Source organism: Sphaerodactylus townsendi, linkage group LG02 (genome assembly GCF_021028975.2).
Source record: "Sphaerodactylus townsendi isolate TG3544 linkage group LG02, MPM_Stown_v2.3, whole genome shotgun sequence".
NCBI lineage: Eukaryota > Metazoa > Chordata > Lepidosauria > Squamata > Sphaerodactylidae > Sphaerodactylus > Sphaerodactylus townsendi.
The window spans coordinates 45,679,429-45,691,458 of record NC_059426.1 but is presented as its reverse complement, the minus strand read 5'-3'; positions in this window follow the sequence as shown (position 1 = coordinate 45,691,458).

The following is a 12,030-nucleotide window of genomic DNA, read 5'->3' as shown; positions in this document are numbered from 1 at the left end:
TTGGGTAGAGATGCTTTTTTTGTGATTTGGGTGCTCGAGGGCACAGTGATTTTTGTGAATGATGATGGCTCCATATAATATCTGTTAATCTTGTATAGTTGTAGGTAAACCAGTTATTACCCAGGCACCTGAAGTCTCCAGTTCCCTTTTCTCCGACTGAGACCAAAGCTCCTTTGAATTTCCCACCACTTGGTGCAAGGAAAGCAGGAAATTAATATTAAAGAACGTAGCTTTGCTTGAAAGACTTTCTTGCTCTGATTTTTCCTTTTTGCCATTTCCTTCATTTCATTGTGGGAACACAGCTTCTGATTTTCAGTGTTGTCAGATTTATAGGACACAACTTCCTGCCTAAACACGCATAAAATGAAACGAAGGAATACAAAGTTGGCTGAGTGTCTAGTCTTTCTCTTATTGGCTGGCATCAGAGGCATTTGAACAATAACACTACACTCAGGAATTTTGTATATTTCTATTATATGTATCCTCAGATATATATCCTGGGATCTTTCTAAGCACTAATAATGTAAACATTATCCAACAGCTTAACCTGGAAATAAATCTATGTGATCATAAACATGACAAGAGATTAATATAATGTTAGAATGGATGGTCCCATGTGATTTTGATCCTGCAAAGTAATAAAAACTTCCAGGGATCAAAGTCTGCTGGCATGATATGGCAGATATGTATACAAATACATACACACCTCTCACCGTAGTTTGTTGGAACTCTTGCTTCAGTACAAGAATTGTTTCCTACCATATGCAAGCAGAAAACTTCATTAACACTTTGCATATGTACCGGTGTTCTGAATGGGCACTGAAATACATAAGAACATAAGAAAGAGCCTGCTGGATCAGACCAGACTCCATAGTCCAGCACTCTGCTACTCGCAGTGGCCCACCAGATGCCTTTGGGAGCTCACATGCAGGAGGTGAAAGCAATGGCCTTCTGCTGCTGCTGCTGCTCCTGAGCACCTGGTCTGCTAAGGCATTTGCCATCTCAGATCAAGGAGGATCAATATTGGGAGCCATAGATCGACTTCTCCTCCTTAAATCTGTCCAAGCCCCTTTTAAAGCTATCTAGGTTAGTGGCCATCACCACCTCCTGTGGCAGCATATTCCAAACACTAATCACACATTGCGTGAAGAAGTGTTTCCTTTTATTAGTCCTAATTCTTCCCCTCAGCATTTTCAGTGTATGCCCCCTGGTTCTTGACATTGGTTCTGGTTCTTGACCTTTTGGATCCCTACCATTCACAGAGGCTGCAGAACAGGGGTCCCCAACAAGCCCACTTTTTTCTGGCACCTGCCAAGTGTCTTTAGGAGGTGGGGGTAGGTAGGGTATTTGCCCGACAAGGCTTCTGATTGACTAGAGACTGAATTGACTGCAGATATTTTAAAATGTTGCCTTGGTAGCAGCTGCCACTACAGCACAAGGATCTACACAGTTACAGAAGTTAATCTGTTGCAATCATTTTGTGTCTGACTTTGCCTTCCACGCCTGCCGTTTTCTAAGAGCTGTTTTGTTGCTGCACCCAATTCCAAATGTGCCCATAGGCTCAAAGTATGTTGGGACCCCTGATGTTTTTTAGCCATCAAGTCACAGCTCACTTCTGGTGACTCTGCAGGGCTTTCAAGGTAAGAGACAGTTGGAGGTATCTTCTAATTGCCTGCCTCCACATTACAACCCTGGTATTCCTTGGAGGTCTTTCATCCAAATACTGGCCAGGGTCAGGGCTGAGATTGTGTGACAGATCTAAGCTCACCCAGCAAACTTCGATACTGTGAGTTGGGTTTTTAACTTAGATTTCCTGCTGTAGAGGACTGATAAAACATGGGTAGTACAGGCTCACAAACCACTGATTACCTTTATTTTGGGGAAACCTTGGGTTAATGCCATATTTATCTGATAGAACTGGGAGGATCAAGCCTAGAATTATCTCCTGTTGCCTTTGAACTTCTGGTATAATCATTGCAAGTGGAGAAAGAAGATTTTTTTTTTTGAGGTAGCTTGTTTTCCATTTCCATTTCCATATGGAGCCAGCTGCCCTGGTGTCTTTTAAAAAAATAATTTGACATCAGCTAATGGACTATCCTTTGCAACATATTCCAGTTTAAAATTACACGTATTAATAAAACCAGCAACCCATAGGTTTGGTAACAGAAGATCCTATTTTTCAGTGGAGTGTGTTTCTTATTCTTAAAGCACTATAATTAGATTCAAAACATCAACAGTCCTAGCTATACTCCACATCTGTAATTTTTTCCCCAAAGAATGTGAGGAATGGGTGCTGTGTGGTTTCCGGGCTGTATGGCCGTGTTCTAGCAGCATTCTCTCCTGACGTTTCGCCTGCATCTGTGGCTGGCATCTTCAGAGGATGCCAGCCACAGATGCAGGCGAAACGTCAGGAGAGAATGCTGCTAGAACACGGCCATACAGCCTGGAAACCACACAGCACCCAAGTGATTCCGGCCGTGAAAGCCTTCGACAATACAATGTGAGGAATTGTAGTTTACTTGGGTGCTGAGAATACATTACTTGCACGACTGCTGTGAAAATGAAATTAAGTGCTCTAACAGGGGAAGAGGGATGGAAGGTGGGAAAAATGAAATGTCTCCTGCCTGTTGGTGTTCACACAGCCAAGCAGGAGATGTCTTCAGGGCGACTTGTGGCAAAAAAAGTACACATTTTAGTGACTTTTAAATAAAATGTCCTAAAAACAAATAAAACATCCTGAGGATGTTTCAGGGGAAATGCTGTGCTTCCTCAAAACAAGAATTCTTCCTCAAAACACTTATTTTAATGTGATTAAGATGTTTTATTTGTGCTGTGCAGAATGGACCACTGTTAAACCTAATGGTATAGATATGTGTTTAGAAGTCATTTTGGGGCATTTGTCCTTCATTCAAGAATTTATAAGGCAATTGTTCATTTATTGTACTTCCAAGTAGACTTTGCTAAGCTGCCATGCTTCAATAGATGGGGTCTGTGGATTTTTCAGGGTTTTTTTTTTTCATTTATTCATAAAACTTGTGGCTTCAATTATGTCAGCTTTTGGCTGACTTTCCCCATTTTGGTTCCATGCCAGGCTCAGAATGAAGGAATTGCCCACACCAATCGGCCACAATAGCTGCTGAGCCAGAGGCACAATGCTGCAATTTTGCTTGGAGCGCATGACACACTATCCCTTCATTGGCATCTAACTCCAGCACAATACCACTGTGGTGTTGCAGCCACTGAACTGAATCCTAAACACTGAGAACATACTTCCCCACGTGAGGGTGAGTCGTGCTCATTTGCTGTCAAAATGGCAGTCGGAATCATATTCATAATGAATGTAGAGGAAACTGAAAATCACTGCTTTCATTTTTTCTTCTTTGTCTGACAACAACAAAGAAGCAATAAACAGACTTCTATGTCTTGGTTTCCCCTTAATCTTTTCTGCATTCCCTGGATTTGTAGTAAAATCAGTAGGGGCTCTGCATGCCTCTGGACAACAGGATAAGGGACATAAATTGTACAGAACTTTTGTTTTAAGTATTAAATATGATTTGCAGGGGCACCAGTAATTCTTCATCTTTATTTCCTTGCACACCCTTTTGGAAGAAAAGAGTGCATAAATCTGATGTTGACGGTCCAAACATGCTTCTGTCATAAAAACAAGCAAAGCTAGAAAAAGAGTATGTAGAAAGGAAAAACTGTTCCACAGACTCAAATAGAGCAAGCATGCGTGAAATAATAGGGTTGCCAGCCTCCATATGGGGCCTGAAGATCTCCTCAAATCACAACTCATCTCCAGACTGCAGAGATAAGTTCTGCTGGATAAACTGGTTGCTCTGGAGAGTGGACAGTGTGGTATTATACCTCCGTGATGCATCTCCCTAAACCCAATCCTCACCAGGCTCTATCCCAGTGATTCCCAACCAGGGTTCCGTGGTACCTTGGGGTGCCATGAGCACGTCTCAGGGGTACCCTGACAATGCTACCACCTGCCCTCCCACACCAGAATCAAATGGATTTTGAAGGGGGGGGGGGGTTGGGGTTGGAAGCCTCATGGGCTCCCTTTAAACAACATTGAAAAACAGCATTGTTTTATTTGCCTAAATTCGGCGTGGAATAGAATAGAATAGAATAGAATCTTTATTGGCCAAGTGTGATTGGACACACAAGGAATTTGTCTCCGGTGCATATGCTCTCAGTGTACATAAAAGAAAATACATTTGTCAAGAATCATAAGGTACAGCACTTAATGATTGTCATATAGGTCTAGTAAGCAATCAGGAAACAATCAATAGTAATAAAAACATAAAATGTAAAATCATAAAATAAAATGAAATGTCAGCACAGGCTATAGTCATACAGTCATAATTGGGAGGAGATGGGTAATAGGAATGATGAAAAAAGTAGTGCAGTAATTATATAATAAATATATAATAAATAGTTCTGACATTACTCCGAGAGGAATTATTTGTTTAACAAGGAGTGATGGCATTCGGGAAAAAACTGTTCTTATGTCTAGTTGTCTTGGTGTGCAGTGCTCTGTAGCTAATGCGTTTAGAGGGTAAGAGTTGAGAACAGTTTATGTCCAGGATGCGAGGGGTCGAAGTAAATATTTTCACAGCCCTTTTTTTGACCCGATTGCAGTATACAGGTCCTCAATGGAAGGCAGGTGCTAGCGCAGCAATTGTGTTTTTCTGCAGTTCCTGATTATTCTCTGAAGTCACAATGTGTCGATCTTGTTGGGTTGCAGACCACACAGTTATAGAGGTGCAGATGACAGACTCAATGATTCCTCTATGTAGAACTTCCTTATCAGCAGCTCCTTGGGCAGTTTTGAGCTTCCTGAGTTGGCATAGAAAGAACATATCTTTTGTTTATTGCTTTTTAAATGACATTTTTGATATTAGGGTGACCATTTTAGGTCATGAGATATGATGGAGCCTAGAAACTTTACAAGGTCTCTACTGTTGATACTTTCGTGTTGTCTAGTATTGTGAGAGGAGGTAGGATGAGGAGTGGTTTCTCCTGGGAAATCTACCACCATTTCTAATGGGTTTTAAGTGTGTTCAGTTCTAGATTGTTCCGAGGTGGCACCACGACTTGCTAGTTGTTCAACCTCCCGTCTGTATGCGGTTTCATCGTTGTCTCGAATGAGACCAATCACTGCTGCTGTATCATCTGCAAATTTACCAGTATTTTAACAGATGGATCATTTGAGATGCAGTCATTGGTATACAGAGAGAAGAGAAGTGGTGAAAGCTACACAGCCTTGGGAGGCCCCTGTGCTCGACTTTACAGGTGTCTGATGTAATTCTTTTCCTAGCTTCCACCTGCTGTTTCCTATCCTGTTAGGAAGCAGCAGTCCACGCATACAAATATGCTCAGGTACTGCTAGCTGATTTAGTTTGGTTAGAAGAATGTCCGGTCTGATAGTATTGAATGCTGAACTAAAGTCAACAAAGAGGACCCTTGCATAGGTCTTTGGCGATTCAAGATGCTGTAGGATATAGTGCAAAGCCATATTAACAGCATCATCTGTCGATCTATTTGCTCGGTATGCAAATTGCAAGGGGTCCAACAGTGGATCCGTGATGGTTTTCAAATGGTACATCACTAGCCTGGGAACTCTCCCTTTAAATCCCCCCAATCCATGCCAAATTTAGGCAAACAAACAACGTGGCTATCAACACTGCTTTTCCTCCTGTCCCCCTGCTTGCCAGGCCCCCACCTACAGGTCAAAAACGGAAAAAAACCCTTAAAAATGCAAAAAAAAAACCCTAATGAACCTCAAGGGTACCCTGAGTTATGAAGAGCGAGGTCAAGGGTACCGCAACATCGAAAAGGTTGGGAAACACTGCTCTATCCCAAATCTCCAAGAATTTCCCAGCCTGGAATTGGCAGCCTTCAGTCAAGCTAAATGGAGACCTTTTTTTGGTCATAATGGTCCTCTAGAGGTCCGGCAATCCTGGTGTGCATTGTTAACAAAAAACAGAAGGGGTTCTTGACTCCTAGGTAGCCCTTCTCTTCACAGAGCCAAATTTAAATATGTTTAAATAAATTATAGTTGAGAACCTCAGATTTTAAGGGACCTCTAAATGTAACCCCTCCTTCCCAAAAAATTCAATATTAGAATAATACATATTTTGAAGTATTGCTATGGGGCCTCTTAAGCTTGACATAGTTTAGAATCTCAGTATCTCTTAATCCAACTGTGGCTGTTCAGGATTTTGGCATTCAGACTGTTTTCAAGTGAAGCAGAAAATGCATTGTATGTACAGATGAATAAACCTTGGATCTTTCAGTGGGAGGACATTAGGTTGGAAGTGACTGGTCTGGTGAAGTAATGGAATGCCTAGGGTTCAAGTGGAGATTTGTATTGGCCTCTATGAAAGAAGACAACTTCTGAATCAGTGGTTGATGTACAACATCATTACTTAAGGCATGATGACGAAGGGAGGGAGAACTGTGCCCAGAGTATGAGTTGCCCACGCCCCCCTCCCACCCCTAGCCCTGCCCGTGATGACAATGACAGTGCCTGGGACAAGCTGCCCCGTATGTCCCCATTGCCACTACACGTCTGGATTAAGGGTCCAGAAAAAGCCAAAGTTCAAGCAACCAAATACTATTAATTTGAACAGAAGAGTGATCTAAGTCCTTCCTTAATTCTTAGTAGACACCAGTGGGATTTTTTAAAATGTTTAGCGTTGGGTACATCAAACCACAAATTCTGTAAACAAACTTATATTATGACATAGGCAGCCCAATCAGTGTAAAACATAATTAAAGTACCTGAGTTTAAGACAGCTTCACTCCAATTTAGATACTCCAATTTAGTAAATTTACTCCAATTTACTCCAATGTAATCAATTTGATCCTGATGTTTGGGTTTAAATTGACTGTGAATAGGCTAGCAAGTGGACATTCACTTTTGCATATTCATACAACATATTCCAGGCACTATTTTCATCACTGAATATATATTTAATTTTTAGTTGGTCACTTAAAAAAACCCTCTTTATAATTTTGTATTATTCACGATTATGCATTAAACCTCGCTATGGATATGCAGTGTAACTTTATTACATATATTGTGGGGAACATAACTTGATTTCCTAACTGTTCGGCATTTAAAATCTTATTTATAAAGCTGTGTGAACATGCTAAAGCAATTCTTCTTTTGCCTTTCATTTTTCGGATTTAATACTAGCCTCTCTGCATTGCTTGAATGAGCTTTATGAGCTACAGTCCAAAACTCAGTTGATTTAATTGAAGTGAATCCATACATTCCTATCTAAAGTGTACTTTTTGCATTTATTTTAATGTGAGTTTACCGCACTGATGTACCAACGGCATTTATTTGAAGTTGACCACACAGATGTGGGATCACACAGCTCAAGTAAGCACAAGTATGTTTATCTGAGGCTGTACAGATGGTTAAAATGTATACAGCTTCAATAAGTGGACAGTGAATTTATGGCATTAAAAAATGTTGTCAGTACCGCTACTGAGCACCTGACCTGCTAGAAACCAGGTCTGTGACCTTGAGGACAAAATTGTGAATCACATACATAGGGCAAGAGGAATGGACACTGTGCTAGATCATTGGTCCATCTGTCTCAGGTCTGTCTACTTCAACTATCAGCTGCTGTTTGTGCTCTTGGGTAGAGAGATCCTGAAGAGATCCTTTAATCAGAAATGGCAGCCTTGGACCTTTTGACTGAAAAGCACATTTTATATATTTGATCCACAATGTGTGCTCATCCCCACACAGGTATCCATACTTGGTCTTTTTCTTCTGGTGTTACGTTTCTCCTTCATAATATTGATTAACCCAATATTCTGGCTTAGATCTAGCACAATACTTCCACTTGTGCTAAACCTCTTGCACAAGAGGAAGCACAAGAGAAAGCCTGGGGTAGCTGCTTGCACTAAGTCCAGCTTACTGTGTCCTCACTTGCATTTTTGTCTGTTCAAGATTTTGTGCAACCAATAGGAATGAGGATGTGAAAAAGAGTTGTATTTTTCAGACGTATTTTGGGTATTTAATTTGATTATGTCACACAAATGCAGGGGTCAGTTTTCCCATCAGCATTACTAGTTCAACGCTTAAGAGCGGCTTATCCATCTCCCCGTTTTTATCTCGTCTTTCACTCAAGCTGCTCCAGAGCACCATAATTTTATTCTCACAACAGTCCTGTGAGAAAAGGTTAAGCTGAGAAAGAGTGGAAGGCCCAAGGTCATCTTGTGAGCTGTGGGGATAAAGTCTTTTTAAGCAGGGTCACCTTAATCCTCAGCTGGCATGCTAACTACTATCACACACTGAATTATATGACGGTCTCTCACAGTATCATGCGCCAAATACGGCCATGTGCCTCAGTTTTCCTGCTGGCATGCTGTGAGGCTCTTCTTAGGGAATAACATCAAACTGAAACCTGCAAGATTCTACGTGAATCTGGAGTGATGGCAGTTTCTGGCAATGTGAGACAAGGTCAGATAGTTTAGTCAGTCACAACAGGCTAAGCGATCAGCCCTGTGGAAATCAGTGCACTTCCTGGCCAGCCATGCTTTAATGCAAAGTTGTATGTTCTGCTGCCTCATAGCTGATAGTTTGGAAAAATTCCTCTGGAGCACTGGGCAAGGAGTGAACTCCCACATGCTGAATGCTTGTGCGTGGAGTGGAGAGAAGAAGTTAACACCCCCACCTGAGAGTTGTCTGGATATGTTTATCATCTCCTCACCCCCCAACCCCCAGTTTGCTGCACATACACTTTTAAAGATGGTTTTTTTCCTAGTGCCACTGTACAGTCAAATCAAAACCAGCAAAGCGTTTTTAAAACTGAGTCATATGTTGCTTTCATTCACCATGAAATAAATCCAGATTTGAGTATATTTCTGATACGACTAAGGCCAAATTCTGAAATTGTAGTCATATTTATGCGCCCTTCATGCACCTTCAATTATGACAGAATGACAGGGCAGACAGTTTGTTTATTTGATGGTTTCTCTATCTTCTTCCAAGGTGCTCAGGGTGGTATACACTGGTTCTCCATTTCATTCCTACAGCCCTGTGAGATTAGATTGAGACAGTGATTGTTCAAGTGAGTTTCAAGACAGAGTTTGGATTTGAACCCCAGGCTCCCCAGTCAAAGTCTGACTCTCTAACCATCTCGCTATTTTAACTGCTCTGTCATGAACTGATTATTGCATGACTTCAGCAAATGTGGTTCCCTTGTCACATAGGTCGATTCTGCACAGCAAATGTATAACGGGTTGTAGTTGTTCCAAAGGAACCCATGTTCCTCTTTCCTGTTCACATGTGTGAAGTGCAGGCAACAATTGGAGCCCATGGAAACAGTCTGGGTTGCTTTTGTGCCTTCTCGTGGAGATGCTTCTATTTTTTTTAATTTCCTGCAACAAATGCGTAGCTGTGCAGACATACAGAAATGAACCCCTGCAGCCATGCCGATCATCCCACAATACGATCAGCTGCATCTATGCAGCTGTGCATGTGCAACACACAAAATAGAAAAAGAAAAAAGGGCCTCCTTACAATGGCAGGCCAATGAAAAGGCAGGCAGATTCTCCCTGACTGTGGACGGCATGGTGGAAGAGAGGCAAATAAAGCGCCTCCTGCCTGGCCATTCGTGAGGGAGCAGCTCCAACTGGGGGTTTTGCAAAAGGATTGCTGGCTTAACGATTTTCAAAAATCCCGGGTTGAGAGAAATTAAATGAGGCAGACTCGTTTTGGAGATGGGACCTGTGCAAAGCCCCCCCCCCCAACTGTTTGTACTGCATATTCACCCATTATATTTGCCCTGTGCGGAATCCAGCAGTCTTACTATCTTACTACTCTTGACTTCCTTCTCCTTAGTGCTGCCTACTGTATTGTTAAATCAGAGCTTCATGAAGAACATATTTATTATGTCAGTTTTTCTACACAGGCTGCAGGTCTTGGTTGTTGAAATTCATTATAGCTTCTGGAAAATGATGGTGTGTGTGTATGTGTTTTCCCCCCAGACCTATGAGAGGGGTTTGAGCTTTCCTAAATGAAGACAATGCTGAATGCACACATTTTTGTTGAGGATCCACTGGGACCACCTCGTTCTCCTGGTCCTTGAGAGATGGCTTCCAGTAGAGAGGGGGTTGGGGGTGGGGAATGAAGAGGCAAACCCAGTGATTCCTCTAAGTCAAACGGTTCCAGAGTCCCCATAATTATGTTGAGTGAACAAAGCTGAATTCCTGGCTGAAAAAGTTGTAGCACTTGGACTTAAATCACAACCCTACCCATACTACAAACTAATTTTGGTTTTATAGTAGGGCTTCTCGCAAAAAAATCCTGTCGGCAGCAGTTTGTCAAGGATGCCAAGTATTCTGTGTTAAGGATTCCTAGCCTCCCTCATAGAAATACAATTGCCAAGGTTCTCTGGAAACAGGAAATGGCCATTAAAATAGTTTATCTCTACAGTGTCGATCTACACTGCATTACAGTTAGTGCCTTTGTATAAAAACTCATGAAAGAGAGTCTTAAATGCACATGATCTGGAGAATTTCATAGCAAGGTCCATGCATGCAAATGCATGGCCAAGTTTCCTTTCCCCAAAAGCAGCTCAGCATTTCGCCCGATAGGATGTCCCTGACATTTGAGCTGTTTCATAAAGAAACTCTGTGTTGGTGTTGGGGAGGGGGGGGGGGAGGAACCACAGATGCAGCCCCGTAAAGGCCCTTTCTGCCTTGCAGTTTAGATTACTTGTTTCTGTGGCAGAAATACATCTAAGCTCATTTCCTTTCCAACTTTAAAGATCCAAATTTGTAGTTGTAAAATAGTGTTTTTACTCCTTTGAAGCTAGACTATAAAAAAGCCCCTGTGTGGGTAGACATTATATTATAGCACTGTATATTCAAGAGCTGCGTATTTGATAAGGTAATCTGCTTCTCCTCTTCTGTTACTCTTCACTTGGCAATTAGATTTAAGAAGCAGAATCCAGCTTCCTGATAAAAGTCATTATGTAAAACCCACGAATACATTCATATTGTGAATATTAGGGTCATCTTGTAAAAACTGTAAAACGAGCTTCTGGAAAATGATGGTGTGTGTGTATGTGTTTTCCCCCCCAGACCTTTACTTCAGCTACCCCTTCCCCTGTTTTGTGCCATGCCGTTTGCATTTCAATGGAAAGAGATAAGCTTCTTCCTCCTCCCTATAGAAGGGGGGGGGGATCATATTACTATAAATAATATTGAATAATGTCAAGTCTTTTCAGAGGTAGGGTCTGTGAATAAACCTAAATGATATTTGTTGCAGAGATGCCGTCAAATTGTCTGGGAAGAATGGCTGAGAAGCCAGCGGTAACATTTGTCAGATGAACTATCACACCAAGGCAAAAATATAAATGTTTTCGTATGTGTATACACACACACACATTTATACAGGCATATAAATATATTTATACACAAAAAGTTGGATATGACTCCGTTTCCTATCCATACATACAGAAGTTGGAAGTAGAACTTGTTTAATTTGGCCAGGATGTCAGTGGGGTTTAGTCAGTGGTGGGATCCAAAAATTTTAGTAACAGGTTCCCATGGTGGTGGGATTCAAACTGTGGCATAGCGCCAATGGGGCTGGGCGGGGCATGATGGGGGCGTGGCCGGGCATTCCGGGGGTGGGGCATTCCTGGGTGGGGCTGTGGCAAGGACGCAGCTGCTGCGCCGGTCCTTGGGCGGGAAACGAATGCACGCAGCCGCAGGCTGCCATGCATGCCGGTGCACCTCCCGCTAGACTGCTTCAAGTTCTGCACGCTACTGCTGAGAGGAGGGGCGTAACTAAGGCAAAATCACGTGGCAAAATCACCAATTAGTAACCCACTCTTGGCACACACAAATAATTAGTAGCCTACTCTCGGGAACCTGTGAGAACCTGCTGGATCCCACCTCTGGGTTTAGTGCCCCACAACATGGGAAGAGTGTCCATGAGCATGTGAATGCAAATAAAAACATGAAGCTACCTTATACTGAGTCAGGCAATTC